The 19016-nt window shown below is 43.2% G+C and overlaps 1 long non-coding RNA gene across 1 annotated transcript in view; it reads left to right on the plus strand.

Moving 5' to 3' along the window:
• The window catches only part of LOC149776500 (uncharacterized), an 87534-nt gene that overhangs the window by 43773 nt on the left and 24745 nt on the right, over nucleotides 1–19016 (plus strand). The window lies entirely within an intron of this gene.

Raw genomic sequence — 19016 nt, forward strand, 5'->3', positions numbered from 1 at the left:
TCGTTCCATTTGCTTATTCTTATTCTTTCCTCTTCATCCTCCTTCTCCTCCTTTATCTCTTTCATGACACCACTAATCTTGTCCTTTACCTTTTTTAAGTTATTAATTTCCATCTTTACACGATGGGGACTATAGGAATAATGGTCTTCAACCAGTCTTATCAACATCTGCTCCATCATTCCTAAGTTGTCTAAAACGTCTTGTAATGTTTGTATTTTGTCCATTTGGTTAGAAGCCATCTTCTTTTTTTATTCTTTGCAGAATGGTTTGAACGACGAATACTGTGGGTTCTTATACTTAAAGCGCGTACGTGAAGGAAAACATCCCCCTAAAACGTAAAATTGATCTTACCTAGATCATGACCAAACAACGCGCGGACGTGAAGGAAAACATCCCCTACTTTTTCATTTCATATAATAAAACCCAAACTATACTCTCCACATACGCTAAGAAACAATAAACAAATCCATAATCTACTATCCACACAATCGTACGTGAGCGGGTACAAACACAAACACACAAACACAAACACACAAACACATACGCTAAGAAACAATAAACAAAATCCATAATCTACTATCCTCACAATCGTACGTGAGCGGTTACAAAACCCAAACTATACTCTCCACATACGCTAAGAAACAATAAACAAAATCCATAATCTACTATCCACACAATCGTACGTGAGCGGGTACAAACACAAACACACAAACACAAACACACAAACACATACGCTAAGAAACAATAAACAAATCCATAATCTACTATCCACACAATCTTACGTGAGCGGGTACAAACACAAACACACAAACACAAACACACAAACACATACGCTAAGAAACAATAAACAAAATCCATAATCTACTATCCTCACAATCGTACGTGAGCGCTTACAAAACCCAAACTATACTCTCCACATACGCTAAGAAACAATAAAGAAACCCATAATCTACTATTCACACAAACATACCTGAGTTCTTACAAGCACCAACACACAAACACATACCCTCACACTATCTTAGAAAAGAGTTAGTGTTTATATTCACACTACTCTACCTACACATTGGCAAATCGATCGTTATTTCTTTTCTAGAGTATTGGGTAGCCCTGAAAAGGGCTGTTCTTTTGGAACTTCATGGACACCTGGTTAATGGTGGCACCTTCCAGGCCTGGCGCCACATACACATCTTATCCCCCAGTTACTTTTTACTTTTTTGGGGGAGAGAGCAGAGGCAGGATATGTCGCTTCAGAATCCCAATTTTCGCTCTCTGGGATTCTGAAATTTATTCTTCTTCTCTTCTTTTCCTTCTCCTCCTCCTCCTCTTCTTTTTTTCTTCTCTCCTCCTCTTTGTATCTTCTTTCCTCTTCTTCTTCTTTATATCTTCTCTCCTCCTCTTCTTTTTTTCTTCTTTCCTCCTCCTCTCTTATCCTTCCCTCCTCCACAATGGCTTCCGCGGCCAGTTCATTCAACAGGCGCCTGGCATATTCCAGATGCACATGAAGTTCCAACAGTTTAGACAGTCTCGTGTTCATTTTTGGTGTTGATCAATCAACAAGGCGCGGACGTGAAGGAAAACATCCCCCTAAAAAACATAAAATTGATGTTACCTACATCATGACCAAAAACAACAACGCGCGGACCTAAAAGAAACACTCACTCACTTTTTTATGCTACCCATCACTATTTTAAATTTTTTTATAAATCACTTCATTAGACTATCCACATACGCAAAGCAATCCAATCTAACTCCAAATATACACCTCAAACACCAAAAAAAACATGATTTTAATCTACTATTCATACCAACTTACTTAAGCACTTACTAACACACAAACACATACCCTCACATTTTTTAAAAAAGAGTTAGTGTTTATTTTCACACTATTCTACCTACACACATTGGCAAATCGATCGTTATTTCTTTTCTAGAGTATTGGGGTAGCCCTGAAAAGGGCTGTTTTTTTTTTGTTTGCTATGGCATTCTTTTTTTAGTTTCTAAGAATGCGATGTCCTCTGAGGATAGACTTTCTGGCGATAGGTCTGCTTCTTCGGAAAGAAAAGAAGAACTCTTTGGTGTCGATACGGCAATCGACAAAGCCTCTGTCAGGTTCAGGTTGCTGCTGCTGCTGCTCTTGTTGTTGTTGTTGTTGCTGCTGTCTCTGAAGTCTGTACTTCTCTGTCCATTCTTCTTTTTCCCTGTTCATTTCTTCTCTGAAGAGCTCTTCTATCAGGTCTTCAGTGATTTTTAACATTCTCACATTCTCTATTTCTTCTGGCTTCGGTATCAGACTGTGTCTGACCCTATGCAAATTTACGTAGGCTTCGTTGAGTTTAGCTAGTTTGGAGCACATCTTCTTAGGAGGATGAGTCGACAATGGATGGTTAGACTGGAAACAACCCGGTTCTTAAAGTCAAAGCGCGGACGTGAAGGAAAACATCCCCCATACGGTTTTTGAGTCGCAACGTTTAGTGAGTGTCATGAGAGGGATAGTAAGAAATGAAAGAGCATCAATCCAACATTCTTATAGCTAAACAAAAGACAAAGGCATTTTTTTCAAAACACAACATTTTTTACTCAAAAATCACTTAACACTAAACAACAACTCTAACATTTTTAACAATAATCCAACAATATAACATCAAACAATTTTTTTCAAAACACAACATTTTTTTATTCAAAAATCACTTAACACTAAACAACAAGAACTCTAACATTTTTTAACAATAATCCAACACTAAACGTTTCTCCACTAGGTAAAGAGGGATAACAGTCTTCCATGGTTTCTAGTAATCTAGGATGACTTCTCTCAAACTGTTGATTTCTATGGTATTATCGAATTCTGCATACAGGATGACGTTCACCGTTTCATCAATCAGGGTCTCGGTCTTTAAACTGAATTTCCACACGAATCTGGCCGGATTTTATAGGATGGAAATGTCCCTCGTCGCTGCCTTGGTCTGGAGTGAAATCGAAAGCCCACAAAGCGTAGCCTCCTGCATAATCCTCGTACGTAATACCGTGACTGGTATTGGTTCCTAACTGTCCGGTGCCTTCGTACAGGGACAAGTACGATCTCAAGTAATTCTTCTTGGTAAAGTCAGGTTCGAAAGGTCGGGTACACAAGGTCTTGCCATCGCGACTGACTTCGATTTTGGACACGCCAAAGTGTTGAAAGTAGAAAGGATTTTTTTCGGCAGCTCCGTTGAAGGCTGTATTCTCGACGATACCAACGATCAAACGTTTGGGTAACTGTCCTTGGAACAGATGATCTTCGATCATGGATCGCTGTCCCTTGGGAATGGTGAAGGTTTTCACTTCCACGCGTCGTATGGGATACTTGGCGGTCGTTCTGCTCAACGTCTGACTGATGTCGTTTCCCACTTTAGGTAACACTTCCACACGGCGTACGTAGAGTCTGGCTTCTAGGATTTTGGTTTTGTAACCGTCACTATCAGCCATCAAATGGAAAGCGGCACTGCTACGATTCAGTCTCAGGCGGACATCCACCCCGTTCAGCAAATACTTTTCTTGCAACCACATGTCCAAATGCAAACGATCCATCAGTTCTAAACTTGTGTCGGCTCCCGTGATTCTCTTTCTTCGTTCTACAAATCCATCATTGTTGTCTTTCTTTTCATCAGTTTCCAATATTTCAAACTTGGTAGGTTCGTCAGCTTCCCATACCACACAGGCATTGAGATGAGTGTTCTTGGCATCTATTCCGTACGTCAAGAGATTTTCCAGGTAGGCACGATAACGGTAAGTATCCATGCTGCTACTGACCAGTTTGTTATTCAAGTACAAGTCCACTCCACTGAACAAGGAATGCATGAAATTGTTGACGGGAGCTACTGCTTCATCGTCTATAGCACCTCCAGTCTTATCTAGAATTTTGACTTTCAGGTACAAGTAACTGCTATTCAGATCGATGTAATCTTCGGGCTGTCCTTTGATTTCAAACTCGATGGGAGCGGAATCGGTCAGTGAGGAGACGGGGTGAAATTCCACCCACTGGGATTCTTGCATCGTCATCATCGTGGGGGGCATGGCAAACAGATCCAGTTCCGTCTTGGAACAAGCGCAAGATTCTCGGTGCATCATTTTTTTTTGTCTCTTTTCTCAATAATCGAAAACGTCTAAGTCTCGAACGGTTCTTCTTTTCTTGGCCTTTCTCGCTTGAAGTCTGGTGAAAGGGTGTTTTCTTCGTCGTCTCTTTCTGCCTTGTCCTTGCTGAATGCCTGACTCGGTAGCGTGCAGGGCATTTATAGGTGTTTCTCGTTGGCCTAAAATGTCTTTTCCCGTTTGCAGCAAGACATTTTTGCCTGCCCTCATGAAGGCTTCTTTAGGGTTTTGTTTGTCGATGATGACATTTTGGAGAAATTCTTTGCCTTGCGTCAGTGCCGCATCTTTCAAGGCGTGCAATCCGCGTGTCACCATCGGTTTCAACACCGGGGCCACCGAACGAAAGGCCGATTTTAACATGTCTCCTAAGCCGTGTCCTCGCTGTCGAGCAACCCCTCGGTACACTGGATACATGACTTAAGAGTCGTGAGAGAACCGTTTTCGAAAATGGAGTTTCACCGTGACTTTTCCTTTGGTGAATGGAATATTTTGTCCCAGATCTCCTTTTATAGCAATGTTGACCGTGTCCAAATACGACTTACTGACAGGCAAATAGTGAGGATGGACAAATTCGCGGTGGACGTGGTAAGTGTTTCCACCTTCCTCGTCATTGTTCGTGGCAGAATCCACTTTGAAAGGAATGACACGCAGTAACGGTACGGAGGTGTGTCCCACCACGTTGTACTCCACCACATCGGAATACACGAACATCAAATTCAGTCCTTGGTTCAGTTCTACCGGCGCACGAAATAACTTGCTAAAAGACTCGTTGTCGTAAACGATGGGTAATTCGTTTTTCTTGATCATGGTCTTTCTCATGTCCATGTCTCCGCCCAACATGTCATACAATTCAGGACAAAATAAAATGGACAGGATTTTACTCCGTTCAAATTTCATCAAGAAGCGACGAGCTGCTTTGTGGTACTCCATGGTGACATTTTTGTTGACATGCTCCAAAGCTTTCAGAAACACGACATTAAACCTGGAGGTTATGGTGCTGACCAAATGTTGACCACTAAAATAATAGCCTGGGGGAATGAACAAGTGATAGGTGGTGTACTTTTGTGTACGGGTTTTCTTGTCATATTTGACATTGCTATCCATCCACTGTTGCATTTGCTCGTCATGAACTTCCACATCAAAAAAATTTTGATTGGGAAGGACATTGAGGACTTGGGTCGGGTGAATCATTTCTACTAAAGCCACTTCCCAATGGGCTTCGTGATCTAACTGGATGGCTTGAGGTAATTTGGCCGTGTAACAGCACAACGTGTTCTTGGGAAACACCTCCATGGAACTGTCACTGGGTAAGGTTAAGTAAAATTGGTTTTGGTGACTCATAATTCCAGAGTTCTGTGGCTGTCCGAGGGGTTAGTGGACGTCAGAGGCGTGTCTCCGCCCAAAATGGGGTTCTGGTTGTGATTGAAGTGGTGACTGGCACTGGCACTGGACACAAGGTTCCCGGGGTTCCCGTTCGAGGTGAATTTCAGGGAGGGATTAGGAAGCAGGTAACCGATGCAACTGCTCAATAAAATGGTCCACAATTGTTTGTCTCCTTGTTGCAAACTCAAATTGGCAATGGCTGCCCCGATGACACAATACACCACGAAGATTTGGCAGAAAAAGACGATTTGCGTTTTAGGCACACGTTCTCCACACCACACCCACAAGGGTTGTTTTTGTAAATCTTGCACAGAAGAACTAGGTGAAGGAGGAGTGGTCGACGTAGCTGCGTCTGCTGTGTGAAAGGGCATGATGGTCACTTCTTTTTATAGTCGATGACTTGCGAAGCGTCGATCCAAGAATCGAAACTGGGTGGATATCCTTTCCAACGTACTTTGACTTCTTTGACACGTCGTTTGCCCACTTTACGGGTTCTGCGTTCGAGAATGCTTTCGATGTCGTACACGTCGTCTTCTTTTTTGGTGACACGTTGTAACTCGGGCAAATAGAACGTTCCTTTGAGCACTTCTCCGTTCATGTCTTCCAATTTATAGACGGCAGGATGACGGCCATGCACTCGTCCAGTGACGCGAAACAATTCGGTCGTCCAGTTAGGTAAGTAACCTTTGTCGAAAGTGCGTTTGGTTTTGCCAATGCGCACCCAATCTCCTACGGCCAACTCTCCACTTTTCTTGGGGACAGCCCTCGTCGGGGACGTACCAAACAGGCGCTCAAACACCAGCACTTCGTTGTCGGGAGTCACGTCTTGCGGGGCACGTCCGATGCTTCGATGGTAAGATTGGTTGTACGCTTGCACCAGGTGCGGTAAGATGTCGATGTACTTCAGAGTGTGGTGATGCGTAAAATATTTCCACATGCGTTCTTTCAAAGTGCGTTGAAAACGTTCCACGATGCTGGCTTTGGTTTCGGGATTCTCGGTGGTAAAAAAATGAATGTCACGTTTCTTTAATTCTTTTTGGAAAGCTTGGTTCAGAAATTCGGTGCCTTTGTCCGTTTGCCATACGAAGAGGGTGACGACCGCTTTGTTTCAACACCCGTTGCAGGGCTCGCACTAACTCGCTGCTCGATTTGGAAGTCAAGGGCACGACCCAGGCAAATTTGGAGAAGACGTCGATGACACAAAACAAATATTTGTAGCCACGATTGTAGCTGGCCAAATGAGAGACGTCGGCTAAATCGGCTTGCCATTGATGATCGATGCCTTCCACTCGGGTGCGACTTCTGGCAAACTTGCGTCGAATGGGTTTGTGTAAAGTGTAGGTAGCTTGTTCTTGTAACCATCGTTGCACTTGAGGTAAACGGAGACTTTTCAGTCGCGTTTTGGCAGCACGATACAATTTTTGAACTCCTGCGTAACCTGCAGGATGGGAGGGATCGTAGTAAATGCTGGCTAAGACTTTTTCCATTTTTTGTGTTGGTTGGTGTGTTAATAAGACACCCACTCTTGGAGGATGCTACTCTTTTTCTCTTGGGGTATTTTCTTGGATTGTAATGCTTTGCGTGTGCGGCCAGCAATAGGTGTCGAAGAGGAGAAGGATGTCTGAGCGGGGGATATCGGTTCTTGTTTCACTTCTGTCTTCACTTCTGTCTTCACTTTCTTTTTCTCTTGTGAGAAAGAAGGGGTGGCCATCATCTTTTTAATCCATCCAATTCTGGAGGTAGGTGGTGTTGTTAACTTGCGTACTTTTTCTGGTGGAGTTTGAAACCCTTCCTCTTCTTCTCCTATTTCTGTCTTGGTCACGGGTACTGGTGGTACTGGTACTGGTACTGGTACTGGTGATGGTGCTGGACTTTTCATCAAGGTCTTAAAATCTTTCAGAGTGGGTAGAGCTGTTTCGTCTAAAGCTTTCTGGTGAAAGAGTTGCAGTCGTTGCAAGAGTTGACCGTACTTTTGCGATTTTTCTGTTTCGGACAAATCTTGGCGATCCATCAAGGACTGCAATTCGTGTTGTAACTGGGACATCTCGCTCAAATGGGGATTGGGAGGTAAATGCGGGGTGTGTTGTTCTTGCCACCGATGGTATTCCATCCATCGTTTGTAAGGTACTAAAGCTAGTTTTCGTCCTTCCATGGGGTTGTCAGGGGTCGATTCTGAGATCTTGGAACTTCCGAGGCCTTTTTATCTTGCTCCCACCAGTCCTCCCAACATGGTTCCCAAGACTCCTTTCAGTATGGGGCCTAACAAGAGAGGTAAAATACCTCCACGTTGCACTAACATCTTCTTTTTTTGACGAATGGGAATTTTCTTTCGAACCATTTGGCGAAGAACGTGACGATGCTTGCTTAAGCATTGTTTCTGGTGTTTGGACAAAGGGATCGTGCCTTTCAAAACGTTCAAACAACATTCGCACACGGTATCGATGACCTCTTTGGAGGCCGTTTGAATGAGTTTTTTTCGTAGGGGTGGAGAAGCTTTGGACAGGACAGATAACATGTCCCCATGTTTGGCTAAACGTGGTGGCAATCCTTTCCTTTTCTTTCCTTGGGGTTTTCTGAAGGGTGACATCTTTGAGTCTTCAGGAGCACCAAAAAACACTGATATCCGACTTGGTCACAGGTCTTTTTTATACTGGAACGCGTCGCCACTGATTGTCTTGACGTCGTATTAGTTTGAGGACAGGCATGACACGTCGTGCAGGGGTACGCAACGGACTAAATCGAGCCAGTTCTTGTTTGGACAAATCCAGTAAACTTTGTAACATGCCCGATCTTTCATGGACTTTGATTTTGGGAGAAGGTACTTTGTGAGCAGCAGCCACTGCCGCTAAATTGGAGGGTCCTGCCACTGGGGAAGTTCTTTTGGGGGTCATCAACGGAGAAGTTCTTGGTGTGATCAACGTCTCCAAGTACTCTTCAGTTCCTGGTGTCATTAACGGAGAAGTGGACAAACGTGAGGATGCCGGAGACGCAGTCACCGCTGTGGCAGGTCGTGGTTTGCGAGTGTAAGGTTGCGTCCTGGCCGAGGTGCCTCTCTTGCGACTAGTTTTCTTCTGTGGACTTTTCTTTTTCTGGGGACTTTTTCTCTGTTTCTTTTTCTGGGGGCTTCTTTTCTTTTTCCGGGGTGGTGGTGTCTGGTCAGAGGAGGGTCCTGCCACTGGAGAAGTTATTCTTCTTGGGGACCTGGTCTTTTTCTTTTTCTTCTTGGGGCTTCCTTGGACTTTTGTCTTGGGGATAACTTTGGGGGCATTAGGATCCCATCTTAAAAGTGAGCGAATGATGACCCCTCCTAGAGTACCGCTCCCTCCAGGTTTCAAAATGATTTGTTTTTTGGTTTGAGTGTCGATGCGGGGATCGGCCAGTTGGACCAAAGCGACTTTGTTTCGATCGAAAAAGCGTTGGGTTTGATGAGGAATCTGAATGATTCCTTGGAGTAATTGACGTGCCGTCACCGTGAACCATCGTAAGACTTCTTTGAGACTAGCTTCTAAGACACGAGCTCGTGTTTGTGGATCTTTTTCTCGACTGATGCCATACAAGGCACGAATCAATTTGACGGGAAGATGCGACTGAAGGGACGTCATGTTCGCACTGAGAGTGAGACAGACGAAAAAGGGTCTGAGGTTTTTATAGATTTTTTTATGGGGAGTGAAATGAAGTCGAGGACGGAGACGTGTACAGGACAGGCCCTCCGTCTTGGCACCAGTGGTGAAACAAGTGGGTACGAAATCGCAAATCCTCGGGAGTCGTAGGTTTCAAATCGACGAGTAAATAGGCGTGTGGTGTTTGAGTGGCATCGTCGTACGCCTGAGTCAGCCAAGGCGTTCCTAACTGTTTGGCTAAGACTTGCACTTGCGATTTATCTCGAGGGCTTTTAAACAAGACCACGTAATGCGCATTGAGACTGATGGTGCGATGGGCTTTACTTTGTTGAAACAAATTTTGGGTGATGTAAACGACACTGGCATTACGGTGATGCCCTTTGCGCGTGAACCACAGTTTAATTTCTTCTTCGTCTTCTCCTAACATGTCGTCGAAAATGACCAAATGGGTTAGAGGGGAGTCAGAGACGATGCCGTCGTCTTCTTTAGGAATGCCTTCCACAAACACGATGGAATCGCCTTGACTTTCTCGCAAGAGGCTGTACGCCGATTGCCACTCTTTGTAACACCACACGATCCGTTGAGGTGGCCGATCGATCAAATGATGTTTATGTTCGATCAAACGTTTGACGAATTCGGTTTTGCCTGAACCGCTAGGTCCAGCAATGAGCATGTTAAAGGGATGGCGAAGATACAAAGCCTCCCAACTGGCACGATCTAAGTGTTCGTCGATGACTTTGACAGTAGAGGAAGAGGGAGCAGAGACAGCAGAGGTAGCCATGGTGTGAGAAATGTCACTTGTGACACGAAAAAAACAAACAAGACAAGAGTTTATATACTTTTTCAGAATACGTTTATTGAATTTTTTTTTCAAACATGAATACGAAAGACAAAAATGCATAAAAGCCAAAGGCTTAAGTACAAGAATAAAAGGCACATGATAACCATGAACGTGGAATAAACACAAGTGTCTGTACAACATGTTTTGGGTAAAGTTCTAACCAGTTCTACAGTAGGGGTAAGGTCACACAAGTGTCCTCCCGAATGGGTCTTTCAGGCCTGTCCACGACAGTCCTGTCCTGGGTGACGGGTTCTTCTGGCACCGTCACTAACACAGGTTGAAAAGTAACTTTTTTCCTTGAATAACTCTCGTGCATACTGAGCCACCTCTGGTGTCCAAGCCTCAAAACCCTGGTCTCGGTGATGTCCAACATTTGACTCCTAACCAATCTGGTTTCTTCTTCGTCAACGACATGGTAAGTTACTTCAATGAACAATGAACTATCGATCTTGCCTAGGGTTCCTTTTCATATACAGACCAATACCGACGTGACCGTACGGTAAGGTGAAGTGATTGGGAAGTCGCACTCGCTTCTGGTATACAATTTGATAGACTTTTTCCAAGGGTCGACTGACGATGTGGTGAGTGGGTAAACGTACAATCTTGTTCGGTTGATAGGTGGTCACTTTAAAGTTTCCATCCTCTCCCGATTGCAAGGCTTCTTTCAATACCCCAAAGTTGACCACTCGACTGGTACGATGATTCAGAGTCAGTCCTTTCACTTTGCACGTCGTGTGCACTTCTCCTTGTTTGTCCCGGTATTCGTAGCCGTAATTTTTGGGACCGCCACTGACGAAACTTAGAATCTTGTCGTCGGGATGCTCGTCTGTCCAGGCTCCTAAACGGTCTCCTTCGATGTCAGGGTGCTGTTGAATCGGGTGATGGATGTAAATGCAACTGTCCGTGTCAAAGTACAGGACGCGTTCTTCTAACAGTTCTAAAGCTTCGTACAATTTTAAGCGAGCATGAGCTGTCACGTAAGCCGCAATGATGACATTTCCAAAAGGGTCGTCTTGTACAAAGTCCAGATCTTCTTCGTAATTGACCAAGATCAAATCCTCTCGAACGACGTCCACGTGTTTCATGTATTTGGTTTTGTCGTGAATCATCTGGAAGTAGCGGGAAGGTTCTGTCAAATATTCCGTCTTGGGTAAACACGGTCGTTGTGCCATTTTACCCCACAAGCAATTTAACATCACTTTGGCAAACGATCGCCTGCCTTCGTTTTTTTCGATGTGGTCTAAAGAGATGCCTTCTTGTGCATAGTATTTCTCTTTGAATTGTATTTGGTCTTCGGGAGTGTGACACCAGGAAGGATAGCCGCTGGCTTCTTGCTTCAGTTTCAAAAAGGCATCCACGTAGTCGGCGAAAATGCCTTTCTGAGTAGGGTCACCCTTGTGGTACTGTTGTGTCTTGGGAAAGTGGCAAATTTCGTACACTTCTAACAGTTGGTATCCCATGTTCAGAGCTTTGAATAATTCCACCCTGACCCAGGTTCCCGTCAAGGCACGTTCTTCCTGGCTGTGATGGCAAGGTTGGTCCTGGTTGCACGTTTCGGCACAAGTACGGCACAAGGGAAACATCAGTTTGCCTTGACAATGGTGAGGTAAGACGGGATGGTATAGGTTCGTGGGAGGCAAAACTTTGCACTTGATCAAGCCTTCGTATTGTTGAATGTTTTTCAGGTCGATGTGTTCCGTCAACAATTGCGGGTGCCCTACAGGAAAGCGACAATATTTGCACACGTAGGGATACAGCGAACACACGTCCAAGTATTTGATTTCTTCTCCTTTCTCTTCGTCGGCTTGGTACAGCAAACAGGTGGCATTGGTCCTTCCTCCGTACAAACTATCCCTCGGGTTCAGCGGGTCCATGAACTGGTAACTTTCCACGAGGCGTTTAAACTCGGGATCGGTTTTCAAACGGTGATCGTACTCGTGTTCCCACATTTCCACCACTTGGTATCCTTGCTGTTCTAACTTTAGGCGTCGCTGACAAGTGTCCTGGTACAAGTCTTCCATGGTTCGTTGCAAAAACTGATTTTTAGTGTCACGGTCAGGGTAGCAGACGGGACATCCGTGAAATAAGCAACCGTTAAACTCGTACACGATCTTGGGGTTTTCTAAGTCCCAGCCATCGACCGAATACGTTCCGATGGTCTTTTCGCCTCCTCCGTTGCGGACATGCTGAATCCATTTGTCTTCCTTGTCGCACAAGTAATGTAACCAACGTAGGGCTTTGACCGAGTATTGACGCTTGACATAGTGGGTCGTTTGAGGACTGATGACAGCCACGGTGTTTTCAGGCATGAATCGTTGGCGGTACACTAAGGAACACGCTTTGGCAATGGTGCAAGCTTCTTTCAAAGGATCGACCCCTCCGTGTTCCATGAACAGTTCTAGAAATTTTCCACAGCAACGCCGTAAAATGTCCACGTCGGAACGACAATACTTTAGCATTTCTTCCTGAAAGTCGAAAGGGTCCGAGGCGTGAGCCTGGTACCAAGGGTAGAAAGCTTCTCGTTGTTCGGTACGCATGTTGTCGGGGTCGTAATAGTGAGCCTCAGGCAAATGGGGTAGAACGGCGTGTTGATTGGCTTCCGTATTGAAAAGGAGTGGAAAGTACCCTTTAGCCATTTCTGTCATTCCAAACGTTTTAGGCATTCGGCTCAAAGGCATGGCCAAGTAACTCATCGAATCTTTAAACTGTACTTGTCCCACTTGCATGAAAATGATTTTGGCTCCGTTCAAAGTCACTTTAGGACGCTCGGTGCCTTGTTCCGTATAGTACCTCAAAAGAAACTGTCCATCGTATCCGGAGAAATTGTGAGCCATCACCGTGGCATGACGATGACAATCTCCGTAACGTTCGATGTCCTCTTGGCTCCACGTCTTGTCGACGGGGTCTAAGACCCATTGGGCAAAATCGGCTAACGTGTTTGGTCCCCGAAAGATTTTTTCACGCCCTCCGGGTATCTTGCTGCAGTGAGGGCAATGACTGAAGATAGGTTCTTGAATACACTTCTCGCACGCTCGATGAGCCACGCAGAAATTAGGAATGTGAATGCCAGTCTCTTGCATGCATTCGAAATCGAAAAAGATGAAATTGCCTTTCTTCTTGTGACCGTCCTCTTTCTCTGGTGGGGGTTGGTATTTTTGCACGTAGCATTGGTGTTCCAAGTCCACGATGTGGTGACAAATGTGACATTTTTTCTTTCCTGAACATACGTGTGCCTTGGTATTATTGGTACGTATGACTTGTTCACACGTAGAGCACAATCTCAGGAGTTGACAAGAACATTTCTTCTGTGAACCTTGCGTTTTCAGATGTTGTTGGTAACAGGTAGGGCTGACAAACGTACGCAGACAAGTTGAACAAGGCACTGGTTCTTCGCTCAGACAGGGTGAAGAGGCCAAACATCCTGAACATTTCAATCCACAATGCTTGTGTTGCTCTCGATTGTTATAACCATGGTCACATTTCTCACAGTAATAACCGTATCCCAGGAATGCAGTGATACTGGTAATGGTATCGAAATGGTCATCGTGATGATAGACATGAATGTATTTTCCGTCCTTAAAGTCTTGGCCTCGAAACGACAGAGACCCGCGCATTTCTTGAGGGTGCACTTTCAAGGTGTAGCGTGGAGCTAGGGCATCTTGCAATTTTTGCATCTCAGGAATGCCACAGGGTGTGTCTTTGGACAGTCCGGCTTGTTGCAACAGGAGTTCTGCTTCATTTCGTTGTTTGGCTCGATCGCATCGTTGAATAGTTTTCCAGGTTATTTTCCATTCTACCGTGTCGTTCTTGTTGGCATAGGTTCGTCCCACCACGATGGCACGGGCTAAACACATCTGGTCTTGAGGGTTGTTAATTCGGACGAGACTCTTTTTGGTGTTGCGAAGGTCGTCCACCAATAACATCTTTTTGCATCCAGTTCCTTGAGGAGGAGAGACGTGGGCCATTTTCAGTGTGGCTTTACCATCGGTGATGTCAAACTGGTCATTAGATTGTTGTACGTGTTGAATCTTGTCCATGACTTTGGAAGGGGTCAGTTCTGCGGGTCTGCTAAACTCGATCCAAACAGGGGATTTCAAACCGTCGTGATCTATCGATAGTGTCAAGCGATCGTCTTCTTTGGCTTGACATTGTCGCTTGAGTGCGGTGAGCAAAGAATCCCACATCTCGGTGATAAACCCTTCTGCTTTCTCCAAGGGTACGTCGGCCTTGAAATCTTTAAACTTCACCGTGTAGGTGTAAGCCGTGGTTCTAAATTTTCTAGAGGAGCGCTTTTCCGTCTCTCGAATGGAATAGTACTTTTCAGGGTTGACTAAGGGTGGTGAACTTGGTTTAGAGGGTTCGGATTCTGGTTCACTCATGTCCTCTTCAAAATCACTGGCATGAATTTGTGCCAAGATTTCAGCCCTGGTACGAGGAGATAGATCACGTTTCTGCCTCTTACTTTCTTCTTCTTCTTCTTTCTTCTCGAATGAATGGGATCGTTTCATCTTGAGTGCAAAACGTCAAATGACTCAAGTTTAAACACCATAGACTAATTTATAGTCTTGGCAAACCAGCGTATATAAAAAGGGTGTGTGTCTTGTCCTTTCACTATTCATTTCACTCTCAAGCCGAGCACAACGATGGAAGAGACTACCCAGATGGAACGTTTCGTCAGAGCTTTGCGAGGGGTCATTAGAAAATTCTCTTCAGACCAGCCTACGGACTACTCTCCTTCCTTTCGAGATAAAAGTCAAGATACTTGCTATATCTGTCAGAAGAAAGGGCATTGGTCTTCAGAGTGTCCAGACCGTCAAAAAAGAAAAAAAACAGGGGCTAAAAAAGACAAAAGTCAAGATACCTGTTATTATTGTCAAGAAAAAGGACATTGGTCTCCAGATTGCCCAAAAAAGAAACAAGAGGAGTCAGAAGAAAAGAAGGATTCTTCAGAAGAAGAGAGGGATTCTTCGAAAGAAGAGAGGGATTCTTCAGAGGAAGAAGAGGAAGAAAGAAGACAATTCTATTTAAAAGAAGCAAAGAAACAGGAGAAGAAAAGAAGAAGGGAAGAAAATGAGGAAAAAACGGTGAAGAAATTCAAAAAACAGAGAGACTAAACAAGGAGAAAGAAGAAGTCAATGAACTTTTAATTAAAGTGTTCTGTGGTGAATTGTGAATTGGATTGTAAAAAAAATGGATAAAAGAATACATGAATGATATAAGGTAAGTGTCTTTGAGTTTTGATTTTAAAATAAGAAGCTACACTCACGCACTCATACACAGACACGTACTATAAGGTAAAATGGGTGGGGTTTATTTTTGAGTGATTGGCAAATTGAAATTGTATTTCTTTTCGAGAAATGTGGGTGGCCCTGAAAAGGGCCTTTTTATTTTGGTGTAGGGGTGAGTTTAACCAATCAACTTTAACTGCCTTAAGCCTTTGCCACGGCCAAGGCCTACTTCTGATGATTGGGTTGAAATCACTAAGGGTGGTACGATAGGCTTAGTCACAGGGTTGGCGTGTTTAGCTCGGGAAGGTCGTATTCTCTTCGGTCGTGATAAAGAAGTCTGATACATTTGTTTCAGACTTCTTAACTCCGCTAAAATGTCCAACAGTACCGTAGCCGTTTGATTTTCACCCTCTTGTTTCTTTGCTGCTACTTCTTCTTGCTGTTGTTGCTGTTGTTTTTTTCTTACTTCTTCTTGTTGCTGTTGCTGTTGCTGTAGGAGAAAAGCTTGTTCCGCTTCCTTTTGTCGTTGCATAAATTTCTCCAATTCTTCTTTCTGTCTCTGTCTAAAATTCTCCACTTGCGGTAATGAAGATGGTAACGAAGGTTCCGGAACAAATTCTTGCGAGGTAAGAAAATCCACAAAATCCCAATGTACCTCTTCTGAAAGTAAGTCCGGGTTCCCTTGGGCAGTCTCCCCTGCTGGTGCACCCCAATGGATCGTTTTCTGAGTTTCCGTCATGTTGAATCACTGTCGCATAGATTGACTGCACACAAGCGCTAGCAAATCTATATAGACTACGTGACGTCACAGACTGCTCTCTTCGGATTGGATGCGGGCTGACTGAATTTTGTAACGCGTGTTTGGATTGGTGAATGAACTCAATCCGTTTCAATCCTACCTGTACCTATAAATAAGCGCAGTTCAGTGCAATCACTCACTCAGCTATTCTCGTAGCCGCAAGATGTGGACTGACGTTGAATCTTCCACCTTCGTGTCTTCAATGATGTTCAGGACGGACATGCTCATGTATGTCCGATCCAAGTGGACCGTTGTCCACAGGACCACCAGCAGTTTGTGGATACGAAGAGTCTACATAGAGAGACAAGGTTGCCTCAAGAGGACTCTGATGTATGGCCCTGCTGTAAGACGCAGCTTGAGGACAGGAAGATGCCACAGATGCCCTTTATGTTAAGGGCATATTAACATAAATCCAAAGGCCCTTTTCAGGGCCCCCATATTTCTCGAAAAGAGATAGCCTTTCCATTGCCTACCCCTTTTTTTAAATTTAAATTTAAATTTAAATTTAAAAAAAAAATCCCAAAAGCCCAAACTCTATTCCCCATGTTAATTTCCCCTTGTCGCTAGACAGACCCACCCTGTTTAAATTCCTTTGACGCTATACAGTCCCCTATTCCCATGTTAATTTCCCCTTGTCGCTAGACAGACCCACACTATAGTTCCATGTTAAATTCCCCTTGTCGCTAGAGTGACCCACGACTTATTCCCATGTTAATTTCCCTTGTCGCTAATCTGACCCACGATTTTTCTCCATGTTAAATTTCCCTTGTCGCTAATCTGTCCCAGGGGTGTCTGTAATGCTAATTCCCATTGTCGCTAATGTATCCCCCTTTACTACTAACAAATAGGTACTTGCGTTTCAATACCGTAGTTCAGTGCTGTCCAACCTTTTTGATACCATGGGCCACTGAAACGTGTTTTTCTTGAAGCAGAGGGCCGCAGCAGAAAACTGAAAAGCAACGACTATATAGCTGCTCGAGCTCTGGCGGGCCATTTAAAATCAGCCCGCGGGCAGCAGGTTGGACAGCACTGCCTTAGCTGATGTTATGACCTGTAGGCACGAAAATGTTTTATATACATGTTCCTTTTCCTCTAAGTGATGACATTTTGCATTTGCAGTTTGCAAAAGAGGTATATATGTGGGCGTCTGACGGAACAGTTTTATTTTTCCTTTACTTTCCGTTGAGAAAATAAATTAATTTGAACTAATGTTAAAATTTCAAGGGAATATTTTGCAAAGGCGAACAAATTGTTTTCTAATTAAAGAGAATAAATAAATAAATAAATAAATAATAAAATAAATAAATAAATAAAAACGATTGTATAACTATTTGCTATGACGAATATTACATTACATAGTGGTGGTCTCAATTTATTTTCTCTCTGTGACCGGAATATACGATAGATTGTGTAAGGATTTTCTGAGTAATGCAATCTCATGCAGTCTCTCTTGACTCACTCTATGACTCATAGTTTGCACACGTGACTGATATCTAAACCTGCAAGAATCTAGAATGTGGTTATTTTACTCTCTCTCTCTGTATGTATGTATGTATGTATGTATGTATACACGTTCAATTAATGCAGATTCAATTAATTATATATCTTGCTTTTTAGCTAAATAATATGCGTATTTGAATAGACTTCCCCACTCTCTCCCTTCAAAGGAAACAAAATTCCCAAAACACAACATACAATATCAAGCTATTTCTGACATGGACTATGATACAGATTTTTGAACAAATTGCATTTTAAACATTTTAAACATTTCTGACAAGAAGTCTTTTAAAGTACACATTACAAGCTTTCATTTGCCCCGGTGTCAATTTGTGCAATGAATCAAGTCTCTGACGCAACTTGAAATTGGCAATCTGTCTGGATGTACACGTTGGTGGGCTAATGATCGATCAAACTCAACGGATAATTGTAAAGCATATATTATTCCATGATCGATAAATCCATTTTCAGCAGTATTTCGTGGCGAAATTCTACAACGGTTTAACTATGCTCGAAAGTAGCCTTGTTAATGATCTGATGAAAGCGCGATGGTTGAAGAGAAAGACCGAGTGTCATATCTATGGCGGAATTTGAGGTCTATAAAAGGAACGGTAACGGCAAAAACACAGGATGATGGAGGCTCATCAAACCAGCGTCTATAAGAAAATGTTTTAATTATGTAATCTAAAGAGAAACTTCAATCAAACAATAGTCTATCATTTGACGTAATTCGTCATGTAGATTATTATTATGCTATTCAAAAGCATCACAACTTTAAACAGTTTCTATTCTGTGATGAAGTCTTAATCGTCCCCACTCACGGCGCAATTCATTACCACGCTTGCATAGACAGCGAAAGACCATTATAGATTATCCAATTCATTTTCGTGTTCATTCGTCATCTGAATGCAACATGTACCTCTATGACCTTTTTCAAACTATGAAACCGATGCACATGAGAGTACATCTGAAATTGCTTTATTACCATAGAGAATACGTGTACTCGAATACTTTTCACAATCAATATGCCGAAAAAAAATTAATTATCGCCTGCGTTAGATGCTTTTTCAATTATTTATCACTTTCGTTTTTCGTACTTTCTTTCTTTCTGCTATGCATTGAGAGGGATTCAAGCCTTGTCCGCTCGTATACTATATGGGCACTGCGTATACGGCAAAACACCGTACGATGATTATAAATGAATTTACACACTTGCTTTAATGTTGCCATTTTGGTCAACTTAGAAAAAAGCTAGATTGTGTTACATCCTAACAGATTTTGAAATTTCAGTGTATTCCAGGATTATTCACGATAACGTGTTAAGAAATGTCAGTTGTTTTATGCAAACTATAGCATGCTTTGTTTTCTGTGTCATTTATTAAATTGATGCAATCCACCTACACTGCTCTTAAATGTACCTCATACGTCATTTTTAAATTTACCAGATTCTAAATGAAGTTGAGTTGAATCGGGAAAGTGGTATAATAGTGTCCTGTGATACAATTTACTCTCTTGCTTCTTTT

This window comes from Sinohyriopsis cumingii, chromosome 18 (genome assembly GCF_028554795.1).
Source record: "Sinohyriopsis cumingii isolate HCF-2022 chromosome 18, ASM2855479v2, whole genome shotgun sequence".
Lineage (NCBI taxonomy): Eukaryota > Metazoa > Mollusca > Bivalvia > Unionida > Unionidae > Sinohyriopsis > Sinohyriopsis cumingii.